The sequence below is a fragment of the Protopterus annectens genome, chromosome 11.part0 (assembly GCF_019279795.1).
Source record: "Protopterus annectens isolate FY-2018-M chromosome 11.part0, PAN1.0, whole genome shotgun sequence".
Classification (NCBI taxonomy): domain Eukaryota; kingdom Metazoa; phylum Chordata; order Ceratodontiformes; family Protopteridae; genus Protopterus; species Protopterus annectens.
Window position 1 is genome coordinate 1,424,541,143 of NC_056745.1, and position 24,544 is coordinate 1,424,565,686.

General features: G+C 38.9%; 1 protein-coding gene across 4 annotated transcripts in view; it reads right to left on the reverse strand.

Moving 5' to 3' along the window:
- The window catches only part of ASZ1 (ankyrin repeat, SAM and basic leucine zipper domain containing 1), a 1,559,240-nt gene that overhangs the window by 722,889 nt on the left and 811,807 nt on the right, over positions 1 to 24,544 (reverse strand). The gene's annotated exons all lie outside the window — the stretch shown is intronic.

Genomic DNA, 24,544 nt, shown 5'->3' on the forward strand with positions numbered 1-24,544 from the left:
AGTCACCTATGACTACTGTGCTGGGTACGTTGTTTTGTCATATGGGCTAAGGTTGAGTGGCACACTGATTTTGTGGGTTATGTCTCATTTGGACAGTGTTGGGTGGTGGTGATTGTCTGTTTCAGCTTGGGAAGTCTCTGTTGCTTGGGCACATCTTTATCGAGAGCCTCCTGTCTTTAGCTAGGAATGCCAGCCACATCTCGTAACTAGCTTTATAGGACTATACAAGGCTTCTGATATACTTGTTTAGGCTATGTAGGGTAATCTTCTTTGGCTGAGAACACTCATTCTTATTCTTGGATATCAGTTTCTTTCTTTTGTTATATAGCTTATTTATACTTGCAGTCCACCAGTGTGGTTTATTTTCACAAGAGGACCTGGTTTTAGTCCTGTCAGGTACAGCCAAGTCAATACATTTGCTTAAGTGGTTACATAAGAGCGTTTGTGTACTTCTCCGCATAGGAGTCATTGTTGCCTGTGTTAGCAGGCGCATTGAAACCACTTATGCCATCACTTATAATTTGCTTTGGAGAATTTTTTTTTATTTTTATTTTTTTGCTCCTGTGGGGATGTCAGGTCTGATCTTTACTTCAAATGAGATAAATTTATGGTCTAACTTAACTAGGGAGGGCAACACACTGGGGGTACTGCAGTAACCCCCCCCCCCCATGTTGGTGAGTGTGACGTTGTCCCTACTCCAGGCCAGCAATCAAGGAGATTCAATTCTCACCACTGACTCCGGTGAGGGAAGGTCACTAAGAGTAAAGATGGAGTCACACAGTATTTTCAGATGAAACTCCCTGCACACAGGGAGCACTCTCCAGAATTGAGGCTTGACTTTCTTACTCTCTCCAGGCCCACACAAAACTCCACACTGACCACCCTGGAACTCTGTGACCCTGTTCCCAGTAGATGACACACATTTGAATATCTCAGTTTTACACATACACACACACACCTGGGAAAAGCTGGCACAGATTTACTAGTTGTCCCCCACTCTGCCCAAACTCAGAGGTAATCAGGCTGCCACCAGTTAACTATTTTAAGGTTCTTACAAAGGGTACCCAATTATACGTGTAGAAATAATAATAATAATAATAACAACAATAGAGTGTGGATAGAGCAGCAAGGCTTTCAGGAGCGACCACAGTGTCACCAAAATAAGCATAAGTACACTCAAGATGTTAAAAGCATTCTCTAAAGGACCAGCCACAATAAAAAGTATTAAAATATTTAATAATAAATAATAAAACAGAAAACAAGAGAATACTGAATACAATGAACACAGTTCAACTACAGAGATTTCAAAAACACAATTTCTCACAGTTACAGAAAATACTAAACTATTCTCACTAGATGTCCCTGTTTAACTAAAGTACTCTTTCCTGACTACTCAATAAAGCAAAACAGGCCAATATGTGCTTAGTGTCTTACACAGCAAAAGCCAGATGTTGTCTCTCTCTCTCTCACTCTCTCAGACTGACTGAATCTCACGGACTGATTGCATGGATGTGTGAGATATACATTCTGTCAGAAATCTTTCCTGTCAGATTATAAAGTGCTGTTGTGAGGGTTCTGAAGAGTTCAGCTGGTTAGAAGACATCACTTCTGTACTGACTCTGGTACAATGGTACAATACACACACAAAGCTTTACTAAAATCTGTGGCAGCATCTGAAAGCTATAACAAAATTTCAAACTCTCACCCTTCTAGGGTTCTCTGATAAAACATTCACATTTGATCAGTTACAGCAATACAACCCAATATACTTTTACACATGTTTAACACTGGTACTTGTGTGTATATATATATATATATATATATATATATATATATATATATATTTTTTTTTTTAAGCATCTGTACAAATCAGAGATAATCAAACTTTCTTTCCCCACAAAACTCCAGCTGGCTGCACTTACATATGTACACATGTACTACACTACTCTCACCGACGCAGATGGCACTACCACATATTACATTGAGTACTAGATCTAGGACATTACAGCCCTTTATACCTTTATAGGGGTGCAGACTAACTGTTCCAGTGCATTTGAGTTAATGTCCAGGAACCTCAGTGCAATCGTATTTGTGTTCATTATGTCGACCAGTCGGTGGATGGGTAGTTGTCTCCCATGACCAGGGCATCTGGTTGTATATGGAGCATTTCAAGTAAGTCCAGGCAGGCAGTGCGTTTCTCCTGGTTCATGGTGGGGTACCTGTAGCTAGCTAAGATGTAGTAGGGTATTTTTCCTACAGTTATTTGGACCTGGCGTAGCTCAAGAGAATCATACTGTTTCATCAGTCTTGAGGTGTACTTGGATTTAATGAAAATGGATACACCTCCACCTTTGGTTCTTTCATGCTTGTTTTGGGGTCTGAATGTGTGGAAGGCACTGTAGCCCTGCATGGCTGTGGTACTCTGCAACTCTGAACAAAGTCTCAGTGACTGCAGACATCATCACTTCCAAGGTGAGGAGTGCTTCTAGGGAATGCAGTTTACTGTTTAGGCTCAGAGCCATTAAGAAGCATAACCTTGTCTCTAGAGTATTTTTCTATGTCAGAAGTTTTCTTGTTTTGACATAGCCTAAAAAAGGGTTCTATGGGGGAGGCAAGCATCTTTGTTAATATCTTAAGCCTTGAGGAGACAGGTGAATACCATTGCTGGCGAATCATCAAGGTGTGTCAACTAAGTCATCCAAAGCTGAAAGATACTGGATCCCCTTGGAGTGTCACCAGAAGCTAAGCCAATTGTTAAAATCAATCATTTTTTTTTATTGTACTGTGGTATCATCCTAGGTAAAGGTAGAATGCTTTTTAGGGCTAGGGACAATCTGTGAGCTCTATCATATCTCTCATATAGTCCAGAATAGTACGTCAAGTCATTCACTCCAAAATATAGTATATACATATATATATATATATATATATATATATATATATATATATATATATATATATATACACACACAAACATACATACATAAAAAATATTTCATGCAAGGGCATTAATGCCCTTCTAGCTTGCCAATATACCAAAACACGTGCTCCCATAATAAATATCCAGGCTGTTCTTAAAATTGTCTAAACTAGTACTTGCTTTAATGTAATTTGGTAGTCTGTTCCATGCATCAGCTACGTACACTTCTCATTCCTATAGAAACTTTTTTTTTTAATTTCTCCAAACCTTTTGGGTTTCTAATACCATGACTACAATGGACCCCATATTCCTAAGTCAAAATTCAATTAAAGTTCATGAAATTAGCATTGTTTCAAGCTTTGATGTCAGCCAGTAGTGCTCTTCACAGCACCCGCACTGTGCCCAGTAATGACTCCTCCTGCAATTCGTATGGAGTTACATGTATTGGTAGCATATCTAAATACAATCGTAGATCCTTTTTTAAAAGACCCGTTGCTCCAACTACTATTGGAACTGCCTGAGTATCTTTCTTCCAGATTGTTCTCTATTCTGCCTCCAGATCCTGATATTTTATGACTTTGTGTCTCTCTGTATGCAAGACACTGTAATCATGGGTGTGGCAATTTCAATGATCAATGCTACTTTTGTCTTCTTTTCCTGGACCACTATATCCATTTTTCTAGCATGTCTTTTGAACTGTTGGTAATTGGTGATCCCATGTGATGTAGACTTCTTCATTTTCTATGATGCTTTATGGGTCATGATTCCAGTGTTTTTCAGCCACTTCAGTACCATAATGTTTGCACAATCCCCAGTGCAACAGTCTTGCTACGTTATTATGCCTTTCAGTATACAGTCCTTCTGCCATTAGTATGTCACAACCAGCAACGATGTGTGAGATTTCCAATTTGGTTTTACAAAACCTACATTTGTTTCTCCCCACATGTTCAATGGACTTGTAAACCAGTGTGTATGTAAGCCCACTATCTTGGGCTGCCAATATTAACCTTTCATCTCTTGGCTTGAATTCACCTCTCCTTAACCATTCCTGTGTTCGTTCCTAATCAACATGATGTTCTTCCAGAAGTTTTCTATACTTGCAACTTTATGCTTTGTCCACATTTCTTGCCTTCTCATCTGGTCCTTCACCATATATTCTTTCTTTTGTTCTTTTAGCACATTCAGTTGCTGCCTGATTTTTATCCACTTCTGGTTTGATTTCCATTCCTGCTTGATGCTGATATGCTTCTGCTAAATTTGAGAGTCCCACGATTGCAAATCTATACATGTAACCACTTTCAAGGAGGCCCACCCCCTCCTTCCAAATGGGGAATATATAATCTTGGTACACACTGTTGTTGTTGTTTGTCTTTTTGGCTTTTCCCAGTTAGGGGTTGCCACAGCAGAACTCCTGTCCGCTAATGATTGGCAGCAGATTTTTATGGTGCCGAGTTGCCAGCCCGATGCCCAACCTTCAGCGAAGGCACGCCCATTCACGCTTGTCTTTCGGAGGCCACTCGACCACAGGGAGGACATGCAGACTCCACACAGAAGGCACTCCAGCCGAGAATCGAACAGGAGAACCTCTTGCTGTGAGGCAACAATGCTACCGCTGTACCACCGCGGCTGATTTTTATAAATCATGTGGTGAGAATGAAGCATCTTTCTTGTTTTCCTATCTAATCTATCCAACATGTTCTGGGGCCAGTCAATCACTCCAAAACTGTAAGTTAGGACAGGAAGAGCAAATTGGTTTATAGTTTGGATTTTGTTCCTAGATGTCAAAGTTGGAAACTTCTATATAGGTTGTCTGATGATTCTCTAGTACTTTTTGTTAACCCCAAACATTCCCAAAGGTAGTTGTCACTAAATCCCCTATATACCTGAATAAGATCTCCTCTCAGATATCTTTAACAGACAATGTGCAAGTTCAGATATTTTAGTCTTTCATAATAACTTAAATTTTCACATCCAAGGATACCCTTGGTATACTTCCATTGTACCCTTTCCAGTTTACTCATGCTTGTTTTTCTTATAGGGTTTCCATACTGTTATTCCATACTCAAGTTTGGGTCAAATGTAACTAACAACAATGACTTCATTAGTTTTGATTTCCCAGACTTTATAAATCTCTTTATACAACCTACAGTTCTATAACTATAATTAACCAATTGGTTGATATAATTAGAAAAACTCGTAGCTGAATTTACCCATATACCCAGGCCCTTAAATGAGTCTACAGTTTCAATCACTGTGTGCTGTAATAGATATTCACCTTTCAGTTTATGCCTACCAAATTTCATATGCTTAGTTTTTGATGTATTTATCAGCATATTATTTTCATGTGTCCAAATGGTTAATTTAGTCAAGCTATTCAGCAGACATGCCTCATCTGTAACACAAGTAATCAGTTTAACCAATTTCAGGTCATCTGCATATAGACTGTAGAACACCTCAGATGAAAAAGTTAGGTCTGAAAAATGCAGTCTAAACAAGTAAGGGCTTAGGACAGAGCCCTGTGGGACACCCTGACTGTAACCAAGGATTTCGCCTCTCCAGTTGCTGTATACTTGCCATATCCTATTTGTACGCCATGCAGCTATCCATCTTATCAAGAGTACATCAATACCTAGTTGTGCTAATTTACTGAACAATGTTATGTGTATGACCCTGACAAATGCTGAAGTTAAATCTATATAAAATTACATCACAGCACAATTTTTCATTCACAGCTATTATATTGTTTCATAACATCATGTTACAAGTGGTAATAGATCTGTTTTCAACATATGCATGCTGATATATGGTTTCAAGTCCCAACCTATTCAGTTCTGATAATAACTCATCCAATATTACCTTCTCCATTATTTTCCACAACATGAAAGTAGACTTAAAGGTCTATATGATTCTGGGTTTGTCCTACTCCCCTTTCCCTTAAAAACAGGTTTAATAAGTGCATGTCTCCAATCTTGAGGAATCTCCCCATATTTACATGACCTAGTGAATAACAGATATAATGGTACTCAAGTTCTTGGTGAAGTGTTCTCAGGTCACTGTTTCTAATTCTGCCCCCTCCCTGTGCTTTGTTTGGATCCAGTTTGCGCAGTTCTTTTTCAATATAATCTAATCTGATTCCAGTATCTGGGGTTACATGGCTGTCACTAGGACAATTTACCACCCTCCCCCCACTTTTGTGGAGCCAAACTATTTTGCATAAGATTTTGTAAATGTATCTAATCTGTTGTGTCTGAGAATAAATTTTAGAATCTGCACACAATTTATCAATTTGTACGTCTTTACTCCTTCCACATCTTATGTATCTATAAAAAGGTTTTGTACTATGCTCTATATCTTTATATAAATGTTCTTCAAATTTTTCTTGATTTTGCCTCACACTATGTTTAATCTGTTTGTCCAGCTTGTTTATTTCAGTTTTCAAAACTGTAGTTCAACCAGTCTTCAATTTCTTATATTTTGTCTCTCACCTTAACCAGATAACTTGTTCTTATGGAAATATATCTGCCTGATGTTGTATGACTAGATCCTGATGTTAAACATTTTTTGGATTTTTTTCACTCAATTTCTCTCTTAAATCTTTCAACATTCCATCTGCAGTTTTTACACTGAACACCTCACTCCAGTTATTTCTACAGTGACTGTTTTGCTTCCATATAATCTATAATTAACCTTCTGTGCATTGGCTTAGATTTCAGTTTGGTAGAATTATCTAGCAACAAATTAACATTTATAACCCCATGATCAATGCAGATCAATGGTGGTAAAACTTGACTTGAAGTTACAATAATTTATTTGGGAACACAAAATGTGTAGTATGTTCCATCCCCAGGTAGTTTTTTTTTTTTTTTTTTTACCATCTGAAGCAAATGTTGTTCCTGAATATACACTGTGAAAAATTTCCTTACTAACGCTGTAGAATCAATATTATTCCAGTCTGTTTCTGGTAAATTTAAGTCCCCAGCTAATATTATTTTTCCCTCCTGTGTTTCATGCAAGAAATGTATGAATTCCTCTAGGTCATCTGCACTTGACTTTGGTGGTCTATACACTCCAATTGTTGTATGTTCCAGGGTTGTCTTTACTGTCACAGTTACATAGTCTATAGTGTTGGTGTTATCACTGAACATGTAATAATCACAGGTCTCATAGCAATCTTCAATCCCTATCGTAACACCTTCACCTGATTTTTTTATTAGAATGCCTGTTACAGTAAAAACATTTATACCCTGACTGAACTAGTTTCCAGTCATTGTTCTTTAAACATGTTTCCCAAACAATAACATCAATCTTGTGGGAATGTAGCAAGTTTGCCAATAAAAAAAAATACTATTAATGCTCGTAGCATTAACAACCATCAGATATGCATAAAATGTTGCTATCTGTGGGCTGTTAAATTTTCAACATAGCAAAAATCCTGCCTAGTGTTTGTCAAATATTGCAAAATATCTCGTGCAAAAATTCTCTTCCCTGATCCAGACAAATGCACACCCTCTTGTTTGAACACGTGTGCCCAAAGCAAGGCTTGGATGCTCTACACATTTCCATCTTTTTAAAAAAAGAAGTTATGTTCTTACCATAACGTTCCATGTTTGTTGTCCATCTCGCCTTACCTCTGTTTGGGTTCGGAGCCAAACTCTGCTACAACTTGACCACATACTATAGCTCGAAAAGTCTTTACTGGCTCGAAGCTAACCCCTATCCCAACATGCCTAGTGGCAGCTACCCGGATCTCATTTGTAATAACCAACCACTGGACAAAGCAGGTAAAACAAGAATCAATTTACCAAAAATTACACCATAGGAAATAATACCCTTGTAACAGGAAGGAGGCATAACAAAGGAGGGGACCAAGACTATATCTAAGCAGCTGGAGTGACAGCAGAAACTCAGCCAGTATAGCCAAAAAAAGGAAATCCTCTCGATAATCCAGGAAGGGGGAAGGAGGGAGGGACATTTTATTTATTTATTATTTAACATTTATTTAACATTTGTTGACCAGGCTAGTCTAGCTGGATGTATGTCCATTTTCAGAAGAGGCCCGGAGAGAAAAGCTCCAATGATTATAAAAGTTTAGACATAGTCAGGCAATACAATACAACAATAGAAACATATAGAAAAAGAGCTAGTGAATACGCATAGTAATAAAATAAGATTAGAGCACAACTCAACAAATATAATGAACAGAATATGTTAATTTTTTTTTTTTTTAGTTCTACAGTATGTGAGGGATAACATATTTCTATAAAGTTGATATATGAGGTAGACTTTACAAGGCTAAGGTAGTAGAGATGGTAAGGATTAAGGAGGTAGTAATGGATAGAGAGGAAGTGGAAGGATTAAGCTGGGTAGGTGCAGGAGCAAAGCCAGTGTTTGTTGAGATGAACTTTCAAATGTCTTTTAAAAAGAGGGAGGGATGATAGAGATGTGACATGAAAAGGAAGGCGAGATGAAGGACAACAAACATGGACTGTTATGGAAATAACCTAATTTTTTCATGTTATGTTGCCCCTATCTCGCCTTCTTTCTGTTTGGGACAGCATCCCCAGCACCCAAATCCTGGGTGGCTCACTGGAAAAAACTCTTCAGGACCGTGGAACCAAAGGATGCTACGTCTACTTTGTAATGAGCAATGAAGGTATGGGGGTTAGCCCATGTTGCTGCTGCGCAGACAGAATCAAGAGGTAGAAAAGTCTTTGGTGCAGGCTGGAGAAGTTGTTTGACCGCAACTGAGCTACAAAATATAAGTATTTTTTGATTATTTTAACAGATTACTGTTTTTATAATTTAATATATATAAAGCACTTTGTCTATTCAGAATCTTCAGAAATCTTTTTCTGTTTAAAAACTTTCATAGCTTGTTGTCTTAGGCTATTGTATAAACTGAAACATTTACTCTGTGTAATTATCTCTTGGCTAGTGGGGGCTGGTTCTTTTGTGTTCTTGTAAAAAAAAAAAGTTGTGTTTCTGGTCTTTGGTGCAGGCTGGAGAAGTTGTTTGACCGCAACTGAGCTACAAAATATAAGTATTTTTTGATTATTTTAACAGATTACTGTTTTTATAATTTAATATATATAAAGCACTTTGTCTATTCAGAATCTTCAGAAATCTTTTTCTGTTTAAAAACTTTCATAGCTTGTTGTCTTAGGCTATTGTATAAACTGAAACATTTACTCTGTGTAATTATCTCTTGGCTAGTGGGGGCTGGTTCTTTTGTGTTCTTGTAAAAAAAGTTGTGTTTCTGGTCTTTGGTGCAGGCTGGAGAAGTTGTTTGACCACAACTGAGCTACAAAATATAAGTATTTTTGATTATTTTAACAGATTACTGTTTTATAATTTAATATATATAAAGCACTTTGTCTATTCAGAATCTTCAGAAATCTTTTTCTGTTTAAAACTTTCATAGCTTGTTGTCTTAGGCTATTGTATAAACTGAAACATTTACTCTGTGTAATTATCTCTTGGCTAGTGGGGGCTGGTTCTTTTGTGTTCTTGTAACAAAGTTGTGTTTCTGGTCTTTGGTGCAGGCTGGAGAAGTTGTTTGACCGCAACTGAGCTACAAAATATAAGTATTTTTGATTATTTTAACAGATTACTGTTTTTATAATTTAATATATATAAAGCACTTTGTCTATTCAGAATCTTCAGAAATCTTTTTCTGTTTAAAAACTTTCATAGCTTGTTGTCTTAGGCTATTGTATAAACTGAAACATTTACTCTGTGTAATTATCTCTTGGCTAGTGGGGGCTGGTTCTTTTGTGTTCTTGTAAAAAAAAAGTTGTGTTTCTGGTCTTTGGTGCAGGCTGGAGAAGTTGTTTGACCGCAACTGAGCTACAAAATATAAGTATTCTTTGATTATTTTAACAGATTACTGTTTTTATAATTTAATATATATAAAGCACTTTGTCTATTCAGAATCTTCAGAAATCTTTTTCTGTTTAAAAACTTTCATAGCTTGTTGTCTTAGGCTATTGTATAAACTGAAACATTTACTCTGTGTAATTATCTCTTGGCTAGTGGGGGCTGGTTCTTTTGTGTTCTTGTAAAAAAAAGTTGTGTTTCTGGTCTTTGGTGCAGGCTGGAGAAGTTGTTTGACCGCAACTGAGCTACAAAATATAAGTATTTTTGATTATTTTAACAGATTACTGTTTTTATAATTTAATATATATAAAGCACTTTGTCTATTCAGAATCTTCAGAAATCTTTTTCTGTTTAAAAACTTTCATAGCTTGTTGTCTTAGGCTATTGTATAAACTGAAACATTTACTCTGTGTAATTATCTCTTGGCTAGTGGGGGCTGGTTCTTTTGTGTTCTTGTAATATAATAGTTGTGTTTCTGGTCTTTGGTGCAGGCTGGAGAAGTTGTTTGACCGCAACTGAGCTACAAAATATAAGTATTTTTGATTATTTTAACAGATTACTGTTTTATAATTTAATATATATAAAGGACTTTGTCTATTCAGAACGTTCAGAAATCTATATCTGTTTAAAAACTTTCATAGCTTGTTGTCTTAGGCTATTGTATAAACTGAAACATTTACTCTGTGTAATTATCTCTTGGCTAGTGGGGGCTGGTTCTTTTGTGTTCTTGTAAAAAAAGTTGTGTTTCTGGTCTTTGGTGCAGGCTGGAGAAGTTGTTTGACCAAGAACTGAGCTACAAAATATAAGTATTTTTGATTATTTTAACAGATTACTGTTTTATAATTTAATATATATAAAGCACTTTGTCTATTCAGAATCTTCAGAAATCTTTTTCTGTTTAAAACTTTCATAGCTTGTTGTCTTAGGCTATTGTATAAACTGAAACATTTACTCTGTGTAATTATCTCTTGGCTAGTGGGGGCTGGTTCTTTTGTGTTCTTGTAAAAAAAAGTTGTGTTTCTGGTCTTTGGTGCAGGCTGGAGAAGTTGTTTGACCACAACTGAGCTACAAAATATAAGTATTTTTTGATTATTTTAACAGATTACTGTTTTTATAATTTAATATATATAAAGCACTTTGTCTATTCAGAATCTTCAGAAATCTTTTTTCTGTTTAAAACTTTCATAGCTTGTTGTCTTAGGCTATTGTATAAACTGAAACATTTACTCTGTGTAATTATCTCTTGGCTAGTGGGGGCTGGTTCTTTTGTGTTCTTGTAAAAAAAAAAGTTGTGTTTCTGGTCTTTGGTGCAGGCTGGAGAAGTTGTTTGACCGCAACTGAGCTACAAAATATAAGTATTTTTGATTATTTTAACAGATTACTGTTTTTATAATTTAATATATATAAAGCACTTTGTCTATTCAGAATCTTCAGAAATCTTTTTCTGTTTAAAAACTTTCATAGCTTGTTGTCTTAGGCTATTGTATAAACTGAAACATTTACTCTGTGTAATTATCTCTTGGCTAGTGGGGGCTGGTTCTTTTGTGTTCTTGTACAAAAAAGTTGTGTTTCTGGTCTTTGGTGCAGGCTGGAGAAGTTGTTTGACCGCAACTGAGCTACAAAAGATAAGTAGGGTTTGATTATTTTAACAGATTACGGTTTTTATAATTTAATATATATAAAGCACTTTGTCTATTCAGAATCTTCAGAAATCTTTTTTCTGTTTAAAACTTTCATAGCTTGTTGTCTTAGGCTATTGTATAAACTGAAACATTTACTCTGTGTAATTATCTCTTGCCTAGTGGGGCTGGTTCTTTTGTGTTCTTGTAAAAAATAGTTGTGTTTCTGGTCTTTGGTGCAGGCTGGAGAAGTTGTTTGACCGCAACTGAGCTACAAAATATAAGTATTTTTTGATTATTTTAACAGATTACTGTTTTTATAATTTAATATATATAAAGCACTTTGTCTATTCAGAATCTTCAGAAATCTTTTTCTGTTTAAAAACTTTCATAGCTTGTTGTCTTAGGCTATTGTATAAACTGAAACATTTACTCTGTGTAATTATCTCTTGGCTAGTGGGGGCTGGTTCTTTTGTGTTCTTGTAAAAAAAGTGTGTTTCTGGTCTTTGGTGCAGGCTGGAGTAGTTGTTTGACCGCAACTGAGCTACAAAATATAAGTATTTTTGATTATTTTAACAGATTACTGTTTTATAATTTAATATATATAAAGCACTTTGTCTATTCAGAATCTTCAGAAATCTTTTTCTGTTTAAAACTTTCATAGCTTGTTGTCTTAGGCTATTGTATAAACTGAAACATTTACTCTGTGTAATTATCTCTTGGCTAGTGGGGGCTGGTTCTTTTGTGTTCTTGTAAAAAAAAGTTGTGTTTCTGGTCTTTGGTGCAGGCTGGAGAAGTTGTTTGACCTTAACTAAGCTACAAAATATAAGTATTTTTGATTACTTTAACAGATTACTGTTTTTATATTTTAATATATATAAAGCACTTTGTCTATTCAGAATCTTCAGAAATCTTTTTCTGTTTAAAATCTTTCATAGCTTGTTGTCTTAGGCTATTGTATAAACTGAAACATTTACTCTGTGTAATTATCTCTTGGCTAGTGGGGCTGGTTCTTTTGTGTTCTTGTAAAAAAAAGTTGTGTTTCTGGTCTTTGGTGCAGGCTGGAGAAGTTGTTTGACCGCAACTGAGCTACAAAATATAAGTATTTTTGATTATTTTAACAGATTACTGTTTTTATAATTTAATATATATAAAGCACTTTGTCTATTCAGAATCTTCAGAAATCTTTTTCTGTTTAAAACTTTCATAGCTTGTTGTCTTAGGCTATTGTATAAACTGAAACATTTACTCTGTGTAATTATCTCTTGGCTAGTGGGGCTGGTTCTTTTGTGTTCTTGTAAAAAAAAGTTGTGTTTCTGGTCTTTGGTGCAGGCTGGAGAAGTTGTTTGACCGCAACTGAGCTACAAAATATAAGTATTTTTTGATTATTTTAACAGATTACTGTTTTTATAATTTAATATATATAAAGCACTTTGTCTATTCAGAATCTTCAGAAATCTTTTTCTGTTTAAAAACTTTCATAGCTTGTTGTCTTAGGCTATTGTATAAACTGAAACATTTACTCTGTGTAATTATCTCTTGGCTAGTGGGGGCTGGTTCTTTTGTGTTCTTGTAAAAAAAAGGTTGTGTTTCTGGTCTTTGGTGCAGGCTGGAGAAGTTGTTTGACCGCAACTGAGCTACAAAATATAAGTATTTTTTGATTATTTTAACAGATTACTGTTTTATAATTTAATATATATAAAGCACTTTGTCTATTCAGAATCTTCAGAAATCTTTTTCTGTTTAAAAACTTTCATAGCTTGTTGTCTTAGGCTATTGTATAAACTGAAACATTTACTCTGTGTAATTATCTCTTGGCTAGTGGGGGCTGGTTCTTTTGTGTTCTTGTAAAAAAAAGTTGTGTTTCTGGTCTTTGGTGCAGGCTGGAGAAGTTGTTTGACCGCAACTGAGCTACAAAATATAAGTATTTTTGATTATTTTAACAGATTACTGTTTTTATAATTTAATATATATAAAGCACTTTGTCTATTCAGAATCTTCAGAAATCTTTTTCTGTTTAAAAACTTTCATAGCTTGTTGTCTTAGGCTATTGTATAAACTGAAACATTTACTCTGTGTAATTATCTCTTGGCTAGTGGGGGCTGGTTCTTTTGTGTTCTTGTAAAAAAGTTGTGTTTCTGGTCTTTGGTGCAGGCTGGAGAAGTTGTTTGACCGCAACTGAGCTACAAAATCTAAGTATTTTTGATTATTTTAACAGATTACTGTTTTATAATTTAATATATATAAAGCACTTTGTCTATTCAGAATCTTCAGAAATCTTTTTCTGTTTAAATCTTTCATAGCTTGTTGTCTTAGGCTATTGTATAAACTGAAACATTTACTCTGTGTAATTATCTCTTGGCTAGTGGGGCTGGTTCTTTTGTGTTCTTGTAAAAAAAAAGTTGTGTTTCTGGTCTTTGGTGCAGGCTGGAGAAGTTGTTTGACCGCAACTGAGCTACAAAATATAAGTATCTTTGATTATTTTAACAGATTACTGTTTTATAATTTAATATATATAAAGCACTTTGTCTATTCAGAATCTTCAGAAATCTTTTTCTGTTTAAAACTTTCATAGCTTGTTGTCTTAGGCTATTGTATAAACTGAAACATTTACTCTGTGTAATTATCTCTTGGCTAGTGGGGGCTGGTTCTTTTGTGTTCTTGTAAAAAAAAGTTGTGTTTCTGGTCTTTGGTGCAGGCTGGAGAAGTTGTTTGACCGCAACTGAGCTACAAAATAGAAGTATTTTTGATTATTTTAACAGATTACTGTTTTTATAATTTAATATATATAAAGCACTTTGTCTATTCAGAATCTTCAGAAATCTTTTTCTGTTTAAAACTTTCATAGCTTGTTGTCTTAGGCTATTGTATAAACTGAAACATTTACTCTGTGTAATTATCTCTTGGCTAGTGGGGCTGGTTCTTTTGTGTTCTTGTAAAAAAAAGTTGTGTTTCTGGTCTTTGGTGCAGGCTGGAGAAGTTGTTTGACCGCAACTGAGCTACAAAATATAAGTATTTTTGATTATTTTAACAGATTACTGTTTTTATAATTTAATATATATAAAGCACTTTGTCTATTCAGAATCTTCAGAAATCTTTTCTGTTTAAAACTTTCATAGCTTGTTGTCTTAGGCTATTTTGTCCCACCCTCCCTCCCTGTTGGTGTCTTGCTCTTATACTTGGTGGCTTTGCAGTTGCCGCCCCTACTGTGACACACCTCCCAGTCTAGTGTCATTAGCTCATTCTTCTTAATACAGAGAACATTTGATAAGGCCTTCTGTTCCTCCTTTTTACCTTTTCAAAAAGTAAAACAAAACTTTTTTTCTTCTTCGCCTGAACCTTCTTGTGTTCTGACTGTCCTTCTCAAACATATTGGAAATATACAGTATATTTCAGAGCATTTGTTATAACTGTATTTGCTATAACTGATTTAAGTATTTTTTCTGGCTTTTGAATATTTACTGCTTAGCGACTGCATCTTAGCCTGTTTATACAGCTCTGCATTCTATTTAAACTGTTTTTGTGTTGATTAACTGTTTTGCACTCTTAAAAAGTTATTTGTTGCTTAATTTTACCTGTAGGCTAACACACTCAAGTGTGCTAGCCACTTAAAAGCATTTATAGCATTTACTGTCTGTTTTTTTCCTTGTCTCTGTAAAAAAAAAAAAAATCTCTTGTTTTCCCACCTTACTGAACTACAGTAGTCCAGTTTCAGAGTTGCTGATCCCTGGGCTTTGTTTTTAGTTCCTGTTACTGATCCATTGCCTTATTAGGAAGGAGGGAAGTTTCTTTGCTTACCAGTGGGAGTGGGAAGCACTGAGCAGCCTTTTTGTCCGAATTGGTGAAGTTTCAGCCAGAAACTAGTAGTCTATTGGTCGTTTTGGGCCAATTCCTAGCTCCTTTCAGCCCCCTGATATAAAACACGCTAAACACGTGTTTTCCAGCTTGTACCAACTCTGCACAGATCCTCGTGGTGGCCTGCAGAGTGATCCAAGCAGCAGAGAGCTAAAAGAGTGACTTTCTACCAGATATAAGTATTTTTTGTGGCTTTCCCACTGTTATTAAGCTAGCGACTGCATTTCGCCTGTTTTACTGCTACTTTAAGTGATTTCTGCATTTTACACTGTTTATTGCACTTTAAGTTACTAATTGTTTCTGTAGGCTACACACTAAAGTGCGCTAGCCGATTTACAGCATTTATAGCATTTACTGTCTGTTTTTTTCCTTATCTCTGTAATAAAACAAAAAATCTCTTGTTTTCCCACTTTACTGAACTAGAGTAGTCCAGTTTCAGAGTTGCTGATCCCTGGGCTTTGTTTTTAGTTCCTGTTACTGATCCATTGCCTTATTAGGAAGGAGGGAAGTTTCTTTGCTTACCAGTGGGAGTGGGAAGCACTGAGCGGCCTTTTTGTCCGATTTGGTGAAGTTTCAGCCAGAAACTAGTAGTCCATTGGTCGTTTTGGGCCAATTCCTAGCTCCCTTCAGCCCCCTGCTATAAAACACGCTAAACTGTACTGCTGATCTAACCAGCATTTCCTATAACTGAAAAGTTCATCTCTACTTGATTCCCAAGTAGACTATTCTCTATCTGTAAAGCCTAGCACTTACTCCTACAGTACTTGCACCTTGATAAAGCACTCTTATTATAGATAGTACCCCACCAGCCCAAAACCCACTTCCCCCCGAGTCCTTTGAAAGTTCTTTATCTACTACTTCTAGTATGTCGAGGGATCAGTTGCTAGTGTCCTCTCCAGCTCAACTGGTGAACCTGGGAATATTGAGGCAATGTTACAATTGCCTCATGTACACAGAACAATCCTCTCCTTCTCCCACAAAACACAAATACATGCGAGAGATGCAACTATACGGCCAAACTGGAGGCTGAGCTCTCTCAACATAGGACTGGCAAGACCAGGCAGGAGGAGAAGGCAACCACACACAATACATACCCAGTCACACATGGTACCATCACAACTTCAAATCATACACATACTCACACAAAGACATACTCGGAGGCTCTGGTCAAACATTTACCAAAACAGCAGAGGCCACCAAAGCAGACACCCAAACAACTACCACCTCACGACCCAACACATGCAACACATAGACCACACAGTCAGAGTGTCAAACAGTCACAGCCCTTAAGGCCAAACAAAATGCCAGACACACTTGTCATTGGTGATTCCATAGTCAGGCACACTGGCGTCCCGCTCACCAGACTGAGTAAGGAGAAGGTCACAGTAAGCTGCCTGTCGGGCGCTAGAATCCGCCACATAACGCAAGCACTCAGGTCTCTCAACAGCAGGTACAAGTACGACTCAGTCATTGTCCACGCTGGTGTCAGCGACCTGAGACGTACCTCCTTGGACTACATGAAAAGGGACGCCGAGGAGCTCTCTGATTATGTAGCCCAGGCAGGTATGACCCTGACCTTGAGCAGTATCCTACCTTCACCTAGAATGATGCCACAATACAGTGATAAGATGATCAGCTTTAATAATTGGCTTAAATTCTGGTGTCATTCAAAGGGGATCCAATGTCTGTCTGCCTGGGATGACATGCTGGACAAGCCACGCTGCTTCGCAAAGGACGGCTTGCACCTGTCACCCTGGGCTTCCGGATATTGGCAAAGGCTCTTGCCACCCCCATAGTGCCTTTTTAGGCAAGGCTCAAATTCTAAACCTACCACCCTAGAACACCAAAAAGGAAAAAAACTAAGGGTAATGCTGCTCAATGCCAGAAGTCTCAATCTCAAGATGCACGCACTCGAGGTCCTTCTCAATATGGAGAACATCGATGTCTGTGCTGTGACAGAAACCTGGTTCAAGGCTCCTGAGAGCACCCCAGCACTAACAGGTTTCACCTCATATCATATGTTCCGGCCCCAAAATCCGGACAACACCAAGAAAGGAGGGGGGGTGTCCATATTCATAAAGGACACCCACACCTCAAGGTTGGTGGCAACGACGATGCATCGGAGACCATCCAGGTGCAATTAACCATAGGCAAGACTGCTCTGCAATTTGTAGCATGTTACAGGCCACCCTCTCAAACTCAGGAACCTCACATGGCCTTCCTGAAAACATTGGAGGATAAATGTATCTCCAAACACCATCATACTAGGTGACTTCAACTACCCTAATATAGACTGGGAACACTACTCAAGCCGAACACTCTAACCCAAAGATTCCTGGAGTTCATAAACTCAAATGCCATGGAACAACTAGTCACCATCCCCACAAGAGGTGAAAACATACTTGATCTCATCATCACGAACATGGGATCAAAATGTTCAACACCGGAAGTATACCCTCACTGGTGAGATCAGATCATAAACTAATCTCGCTGGAGGTCCTCATCCCGCCCCACCTGAAACAAAAAGACCACAGTGAAAAACTTCTCAAAAGCCGATTTCACACTTCTAAAAACTAGTGTGGTCTCCTTTAAGGCCCCTGAGCCAGTGGTAAACATTACTCAAACCGCTGAATCACTTACAAATGCCTTCTACCAGCACCTACAGGACTGCATGGATCAGGCAATCCCAAACAAAACTAAGACTCTCTGTACCAAAGGCAAGCGTCCAGTCTGGTGGACCCCAGCCATAAACAAGCTCTACAACAAAAGGAGGAAGCTACTACAAGATAGAGCAAAATCCTTGAAAGTTAAGACACCTTTGATCATTATAAGTAAAAACTAAGAGCTCTCATAAAATCATCCAAGGCAAATTTTGAGAGAAAAATCGCCAAGGACTCTAAAGACAATCATAAGGCCTTCTTTAGCTATGTTAGAAACCTAGGAGGAAACTCCCAGATATGCTCAGAATTAGTTCAAAATGATGTGAAAATTACTGAACCTACACACATTGCTAACATACTGGCTGACAGGTTCAGTGCAAACTTCTCCCCTCCCCAAAAGGAGAGATATCTATTCCAGAGGATTGTAGCCCCCAAACATCTCCAACGCCCAGGTGAGAACTGCCCTCACTAAGGCAAAAACACAGCATCCATGGGACGGATGGTGTCCCCGGCTGTGTGCTTCATGAACTCAACGAGGAATTAAACCCACAGTTAGGACAGCTGTTTAATCTTAGCCTCACCTCAGGATACGTACCCAAGGAGTGGCACGGCGACTGTGGTCCCACTTCATAAGGGCGGTGCCTCCACAGACCCTGGAAATTACCGCCCCATTAGCTTGACAAGCCTTATCTGCAAAGCCATGGAGAGGATCATAATGGAACTCATAAATAAAGACAAAGGGAACTTGCAGACTTTGGATCCAACCCAGTTTGGCTTTGTCAAAGGCAGATCCTGCCTCTTAAACTTGGTTGACTTTTTCGAGACAGTCACCAAGGCCATTGATGAGGGAAAGGCAGTCCATACAGCCTACCTCGACCTGGCAAAGGCCTTGACACAATACCCCACTCAGGTATCATCGAAAAACTCATCAGCTTGAATGTAAACCCATACATCACAAGATGGGTTGCAAACTGGCTAAGCGACAGAACCCACAGGGTCAGAGTTGCTGGAGCCATGTCAGACTCAAAGCCTGTCACAAGTGGTGTCCCACAGGGCTCAGTCCTGGGTCCACTCTTGTTCGGCATCTACTTTTCTGAAGTACAAGCAAACACAGGAGGGTTATGGCTGACAAAGTTTGCAGATGACTGCAAACTGGGCCATAGTCGAAAACACATCTGACACAGATATCCTCCAGAAGGGCCTCACAGAAGCGGATAACTGGTGCCAGAGCCATGGCCTGAAGTTAAACGCCAAAAATGCATAGTCATACCCTTCGGGAAAAACAAGGTTACCCCTAGCTACCATATAGGTGACAATCCACTGAGCACAGAAAAGTCATCAGGGATCTGGGGACCCAAGTTGACAGTAGTCTTTCGCTTTGACACTCATGTTGCTAAAGTAGTTAGGAAAACCTTCTATATCGCCCACCTGATCATGAAGGGATTCACATCTAGATCAAGGGAGGTCATCGTCCCCCTGTACTCATCACTCATTAGACCTATGATTGAGTACAATGCCCGTTCGAATGTATCTGACCAGACACCTGATGCAGCTTGAAAGGCCCCAAAAGTTCCTCACCAAAAGGATAAAGGGTCTCAAAAATATGTCTTATGCTGCCCGACTGAAAGAACTCCAGCTTTATTCAGTCTCATACTGCTTGCTCAGTGGTGACCTGTGCCTGACATATAAGGCCATGTCAAACCCAGATTTGATGAATATGCTTCACCTCAAAAAATCTAGATCCCTCAGAACCACAAGGGCGGGAGACTTAAACCTTGACACGGTTATAAATAGAACGTGCTGGAGGGACAGATTCATCACCCAGAGACTCCCTATGCTGTGGAACAAAATCCCGGTACATGTGAGGCAGAGCACCTCGCTGGCCTTGTTCAAGAGGAATCTTGACCAATGGATGGGAGATCGCAGATATACCCCAGGGATTACTTCAGTGTCACTGCTTGACAGAGGCACAGAAAAATGATAGGCATAGTTTTTATTCAAACTAAAGGGGTGGCGAAAGCCACATAACTATGGGCTAGGCTTATAAATGCCCTTGGGCAGATAGCCTAGTATGAACCTATGAACCTATGAACCTAAGAGGTAGCCAAAGACCTAATCGATTGTCCTCTAATCTTTCCTGGGATTTTCATGTTTCGTGAATCATAAATATATGTAATGGTATTCGAAAGCCACTTTGACAAGGTTACATTAGAAACCTAAGAACCTTGCTTCTTCTCTGAAAAGGATATAAATAATTGATCTGATTTTCTAATGTTCTTGGTTCTATGTAAATAAAAGCGAAGCTGCCTGTGAACATCCAATTGATGAAGCTTAAACTCTGCCTTGTTGCCATAATTGGGGAAGAAAACAGGAAGTTCAATGGACTGAATCAAATTGTACTCTGAACACACTTTTGGCAAAAAGGAAGTATTGGTTCTGAGAGAGACTCTTTCTTTGTGGAAAATTAAATAAGGAGGGCGAATGGAAAGTGGCTGTAACTCTGAAACCTGCCTGGCTGATGTAATGGCAATCAAGAAAAGGGTTTTCCACGACAAAAACTTGAGGAGAAGAAAAAGCTGGCTCAAAGGGGTGAAGAATTGAGCTGCTAAAACTAAATTTAAATCCCAGTGAAAGGGAGGTTCTCTTATTGGGGGTCTTAATAGGGCAGTACCTCGTAAGAAGGCATTGCAAAGTTTATGTGACATGATGTTAGAACCTAAGTGTCCTACGTGAATACTGGAAATGCTAACTGGTTCCACCCGGATCATAGCTGCAGCTGCTCCTCGTTCAAAGGTTTCAGCCAAAAAATCAAGAATCTTTGAAATAGGTGCAGTAAAGGAATCAATCTCATTCTTTTTTGTTCAATAAGAGAACCTCTTCCATTTACTAGCATAAAGTTTCCTGGTAGTGGGTTTGAGAGATGAAACCAAAATGTGGTGAACCGCAGGGGTTATTTCTGGAAGCCTGGCTAGGAATGGAAGTGGAGAGATCAAGTTATCAGCTTGAGAGTTTGTATGGAGGGGTGGGGAGCAGGTCTATATTATATGTTCGAAGTTTGAAAACTTCAAGCGTTAAATAATTTAATTTAAATGCTCGAAGTTTCAAACATCGAACATATAGTAATAAAAAATGTAACTTACCTGACTAGTGTAGGCAGGGGGGCAAGCCACCCTGCACCTCCCACACCCCCTGCTCTATAAACATACCAACTATGAGACTGCACTATAGTGCCTATAGTCATTAGTTTTGGGTTTTTCTGGGGTTTTTTTCAACATATGTTCGAAATTTTGTAACTTCGAACATTTAAATATGATATTTTAACGTTCGAAGTTATAAAACTTTGAACATACGATATAGACCCGTGGAGAGCACCTGACTGATGTGTCAAGAGGTCTGGAACTGGGTCCAGAATCCAAGGCTCCTCTTGCAGGTGATGCCAAAGGAATGGAAACCATATCTGATGAAGCCAGTAAGGGGCAATAAGGATTAATTTGCAACCCAACAATTTTGCTTTCTGAAGACCTTTGGGAATTAGAGGAAATGGGGGGAAAGCATAAAGCAGTCCCAGTGGGCCAATCGTGAACAAGTGCATCCCTGGGTGACTGTCCCGGTGGTGGGACTACGGCGAAGTAGCTGCTGCATTTGTTGTTCTGGAGAGTGGCTGGCCCCATCTGCAAAAAATCAGATCCGCAATTTCCTGTTTCAGGGATCACTCCTGAGGCATAAGTATTGCCCTGCTGAGCTTGCCCGCTATCACACTGTAATTCCCCAAGATGTGCATCATGATCAGAAAACGTTGGGAAGACATCGCCCATTGCCATACTCGTAGAGTCTCCCAACACAAAGGGTAAGACCTGGTTTCGCCCAGTTTGTTGATATACCGCACAAATGACATATTGTCTGTCTGTATTGCTATAGTCCCTGAAGGAAGAGAGTCTTGAAGTGCTTGCAACGCCAAAAGCACTGTCCTCATCTCCAGGACACTGATGTGCAAATGGTACTCATGTGGTTGCCAAGTCCCTTGGACAGTCTTGTCCCAGATAATGCCCCCACCCCCACCCATCTGGGAGGCGTCCGTGGTCACTGTGGCTACCGGCTTAGGGTGACCTGGGGGGGGGGGGGGAGTAGAGCCACCACTGCAGATCCCTCCTGCAGGACTCTGTTATTGAAATCAGGTGCGACACTGGTAGATCCTGGAATGACCATTGAGAGAAAAGGAGCCACTGCAGAATTCTCATATGGAGGCGCAGAGACCAGAGTAATTTCTTCTGCCATAGTACCCACGACCCTCAGTACGTACCATGCCTGAATTCTCTTTTTTGTCATGAGCACTGAGACTTTTTGACGAATGGTAGAGACCCTTTCTTGAAGAAGCCTCGCTATCATGCCTCTTGTATTTAATTCTGCCCCTATAAATGTAATACACTGACAAGGCAACAAGGCAGATTTTTCGTAATTTATGGTGATATCTATTTGTGCATAAGTGTGAATTGTGTGGTCCCGCGCTTTTATCAGGTGATGCTCGGTGGTGGCAGTAAGGAGCCAGTTGTCTAGATACGGAAACACCTGGAATCCAAGACGCCTCAGTTGAGCTGTAACTACTGCCATGCATTTGGTGAACACCCTGGGGGCTGTGGTGAGACCAAAGGACAGAGTTCTGAACTGATAATGACTGGCTCCCAGCCAGAAGAGTAGATATCTCTTGGATTGCCTGTCCATTTTTATATGGTAGTACGCATCCTGGAGATCGATAGAGCACATCCAATTGTCCTGACCCAAAAAAAGGGAGAATGGACTGCAGTGTCACCATCAGCTTTCCTGATTGATTTGTTTAGTCTGCTGAGATCTAAAATGGGCCTCCAGTCCCCTGTCTTTTTTGGAACTAAAAAGAACCTTGAGTAAGTTCCGGATTCAATTTGGTCTGCGGGGATTTCCTGGATGGCTCTTTTTTGTAGCAGCCTTCGTACTTCTAGGTTTGCCTGATCCCGAAGACTAGGTGGAACATCTGAGATCGATCTTTGTACTCTTTTGGGGGTGTTTGGGAGAAGGGAATTCTGTAACCCCTGGATATTATGGACTGTACCCATGCATCTTCTGTTATCGTCTGCCAGGCTTTTGGGTACAGTGATAATGCCCCCGACTGCCTCCAGAGGTGGACAGCTGGGCAACCCATCAGGGGTGCTGGAAGGGCCTAACAGAGAAAGTATCCCTGTCGCCCTGCTGCGGACCCCCCCTGCCGCGAGACCAGTGTCTCCCGTTATTAAACAACCAAGCCACAAAAAATTAAAAACTAAAACTTTTAAAACACAAGTGAAGCCAGGAACAGAACTCCGATGTAAAGTAGACTATTTTATTAAGCACTTTTTTTGTCTAACTTAATAGTTATATTTCTTCAGACAAACAAAATTCAAACATCCAAAACTTTAACTAGCAACATTTGTTAAAATCACGTGAAGAAAGACGTAACATTTAAAAAATAAATGACATTTAAAAGGGCAGCAGCTTTGAGTAAGGCAGCATAAATTCCATTCATAAAGAATGTGCATGTAAATTAAGTTTTCATTCAATAAATATGTATATTTCCAAATAATCAATATATCATATAAAATTCAAAATACTTCTTAAGCATAATTAAATAAATAATTAATGATTAAATATGTTAAAAAGCTGAAACTTGGAAATAGTATAGGCTTATATTAGAGCTCATGTGTGTAGACTATGTATGCTAAAAATATATAAATATGTAGAAAACTGTGAATAGCCATAAATAACAATAAATAAGCTAAAGTATGTAATATAAATAAATATTTAAATAATATTAAAATAAATATTCCGTTTTAATCCCGTTATTCTCCCCCCTCTGCCCCTGTGGGAATTTTCTCCATGCGTGTCAGGTGAAGCTCCCTGGGATTTCCGAAACCACATCTTGCCACTCTTATGACCTTTGGGGTAAGGTCTCGAGGGAGTGGAAAAATGTACTCCCATGGCAGAGTTTTGCCATCTCGTTCACACCTGATAAGAGTTCTCTTTACTTGAGGCCCAAACAAAGAAGAGCCATCAAATTGACATAGGCGCAGTCAGGAATGTCTCCACAGAGCAACTCCTGTGCCTGCAGCCCTACTCGCTCCATCTGCCACATAAGAAATCAGGCGCATGGAGGAGTTAACGATGGAGGTCAAGGTCGTAAGCTGGTTAGCCGTCTTGTTCGCTGCTCCCTCAGCAGTAGGATCCTGATATCTCCCAACTCCTTGAGGGGATCCCTCTGAAGTCTTGTAAAGTGTGATAAGTAGTTCAGCGACCTGAATGTAAAGGCTGCTGATGAAAACATATGCTTCCCATACCAGTCCATCATCTGGGACTCCTTATTAGGAGGATAGACAGAAGAGGAAGTCTCTGCTAGTTCCTTCTTGGTGGCTGCTGCCACCACTATTGCCTCAACAGGCACTCCTTTTGAAATAAATGATTTGTCTTCAGGGGCAGTTATACATTTATTGGGCCTCCGCGGAACTGGTTCCGTAGTTTCTGGAGAGCTCCACGCCTTTTGACTCACTACAGCTAAAAGTGGGTCAAAAGGCGGAGACACCCAAGAGGTGGAGGGTCGGGAACCAAAACCG